This window comes from Sapajus apella, unplaced genomic scaffold (assembly GCF_009761245.1).
Source record: "Sapajus apella isolate SASKATOON/1434 unplaced genomic scaffold, GSC_monkey_1.0 scaffold146, whole genome shotgun sequence".
NCBI classification, from domain to species: Eukaryota; Metazoa; Chordata; class Mammalia; order Primates; family Cebidae; genus Sapajus; species Sapajus apella.
In genome coordinates, this window is record NW_022437086.1 from 35,947 (window position 1) to 38,973 (window position 3,027).

The following is a 3,027-nucleotide window of genomic DNA, read 5'->3' on the forward strand; positions in this document are numbered from 1 at the left end:
TAATTTGTATAACTCAACAACAAAAATTACAAAATGCAGAAACAGTTGAACATACACTCTGCCAATAAGATATCCAAATGGAAAACAGGCACATAAAAGATGAATAATATCATTATCATTATGGCCATCTAAACTGAATGACATACTCAATGTCATACTCTATGTCATACACAATGACATACACACACTTTGCCAAGAATACATGCACATGGAAAACAAGCACATAAAAAGATGATCAGCATCATTATCATTATGGCCATCTAAACTGAAACCACAACATACTCCCTCACACACACTAGAAAGGCTGTAATCCAAGAAATGTAAATTAACAAGTGTTGGCAAGGTCAGAGAGAAATCACAACCCTTAAATACTGTACACAGAGCAGAAATGGTGCATCCTATGTTTAACATAATTTGGTAATTCCTCAAAAAGAAAAGAAAACTGGCTGGGCACATCAGTTAACGCCTGTAATCCCAGCACATGGGGAGGCCAAGGCAGGTGCATCACGTGACTCCAGGAGTTCTAGACCAGCAAGGACGACATAGCAAAACCCCCTCTCTACTGGAAATACAAAAATTAGCCAGTTCAGGGTGGCACACAACTGTAGTCCCAGCTACTTGTGAGGCCGAAACGGGAGAGCTGCTTGAGCCCGCAATGTGGAGGTCACGGTAAGCCATGATCACAACCCTGCACTCCACCTTGGGCGACAGCACAGAACCCTGTGTCAAAAAAGAAAGCACGGGTATGGTGGTACACACCTGTAATTCCAGCACATAGGGAGGCTGAGAGACAAATCATTTAACGTTAGGAGTTCAAGAGCAGCTTGGCCAATATGGCAAAACCCCGTCTCTACTAAAAATATGGAAATTACTGGGGCTTACTACCATGCACTTGGAATCCCAGCTACTTGAGAGGCTGAGGCAGGAAAACTGTTTGAAACCAGGAGGTGGAGGATGCACTAAGCTGATATGGAGCTATTGCACTCCAGCCTGGTTGACACAGAAAGACCCCATCTGAAAAAGAAAAAAGGAAAGAAAACCAAAATGGCTGCGGGTGGCAGGGTGCAGGGTCTCACGCGCCTGTTATCCCAGGAATTTGGGAGGCTGAGGTGAGCAGAGCGCCTGACGTTAGCAGTTCTAGACCAGGCTGACCAACAGGAAGAATACGTGTCTCTACTGAAAATACAAAAATTACACGGGCATAGTGACATGTGCCTGTAATCCCAGCTTCTCAGCTGGCTGAGGTAGGAAGATCACTTCAACCCGGGAGGTGAAGTTTGCAGTGAGCCGAGATGGTTCTACTACACTCCTGCCTGGATGACAGAGCAAGACTTCGTCTGAAAAATAAATTAAATACAAAAGATTATCTGGGCATGGTAGTGGTCAACTGTAATCTCAGCTACTTGGGAGGCTGAAGCAGGAGACTCATTTGAATCCAGGAGGTAGAGGTTGCCGTGAGCCGAGATCACACCCCTGCACTCCAGCCTGGAAAACAGAGCAAGAGTCCGTCCATTTCAAAAAAAAAAAAAAAAAAGTGGAAACAGAACCCACAGAGAGGAAAAAAATATTTGTGCATTACATATCCAACAGTCTGTTAACCACAATGTATAATTTGTATAACTCAACAACAAAAATTACAAAATGGAGAAACAGCTAAACATACACTCCGACAATAAGACATCCAAATGGAAAACAGGCATTAAAAAGATGAATAATATCATTATCATTATGGCCATCTAAACTGAATGACATACTTAATGTCATACTCAATGTCATTCACAATGACATACACATAAAAAGATGATCAGTATCATTATCATTATGGCCATCTAATCTGAATCCACGACATACTCCCTCACACACATTAGAAAGGCTATAATAAAAGAAATGTAAATTAAGAAGTGTTGGCAGGCCGGGCGCGGTGGCTCAAGCCTGTAATCCCAGCCTGTGGGAGGCCGAGGCGGGTGGATCATGAGGTCAAGAGATCGAGACCATCCTGGTCAACATGGTGAAACCCCATCTCTACTAAAAATACAAAAAATCAGCTGGGCCTGGTGGCGCGTGCCTGTAATCCCAGCTACTCAGGAGGCTGAGGCAGGAGAATTGCCTGAACCCAGGAGGCGGAGGTTGCGGTGAGCCGAGATCACGCCATTGCACTCCAGCCTGGGTAATAAGAGCGAAACTCCGTCTCAAAAAAAAAAAAAAAAAGAAGTGTTGGCAAGGTCAGAGAGAAATCACAACCCTTAAATACTGTACAGGGAACCGAAATGGTGCATCCTGTGTTTAACATAGTTTGGTAATTCCTCAAAAACTTAAAAACTGCCTGGGCACAGCAGTTGATGCCTGTAATCCCAGCACATGGGGAAGCTGAGGCAGGTGCATCACGTGACTCCAGGAGTTCAAGACCAGCAAGGACGGCATGGTAAATCCACATCTCTATTGGAAATACAAAAATTAGCGAGTTCATGGTACACACACCTATATTCCCAGCTACTTAGGGGGCCAAAACGAGAGGACAGCTTGAGCCCACAATGTGGAGGTCACAGTAAGCCAAGATCACAACCCTACACTCCAGCTTGGGTAACAGCACAGGACCCTTTCTCAAAAAAGAAGGGGCAGGCACGGTGATTCACGCCCGTAATCACAGCACTTTGGGAGGCTGAGGCATGCAGATCACTTGAGGTTAGGGGTTCAAGAGCAGCTTGGCCAATATGGCAAAACCCTGTCTCTACTAAAAATAAGAAAATTACCCAGACCTGCTAGCATGCACTTGTAATCCTACCTACTTGGGAGGCTGAGGAAAGAGAACTGCTTGAACCCAGGAGGTGGAGGCTGCAGTAAGCAATGGCAAGATTCCATCTGAAAAACAAAAACAGAAAGAAAACCAAAATGCCTGGGAGTGGCAGGGTGCAGTGGCTCACGCCTGTAATCCCAGCAATTTGGGAGGCCGAGGCGAGCAGAGCACCTGACGTTAGCAGTTCTAGACCAGCCTGACCATCATGAAGAACATCTGTCTGTACGGAAAAC

The 3,027-nt window shown here is 45.1% G+C and overlaps 1 long non-coding RNA gene across 1 annotated transcript; it reads left to right on the forward strand.

Moving 5' to 3' along the window:
* The first annotated feature begins 295 nt into the window (after positions 1-295).
* LOC116540893 lies at positions 296-2,311 on the forward strand. The gene is made up of 2 exons (XR_004264628.1): positions 296-343; positions 2,223-2,311. It is a non-coding gene; the product is annotated as an uncharacterized LOC116540893 (long non-coding RNA).
* The last annotated feature ends 716 nt before the right edge of the window (positions 2,312-3,027 follow it).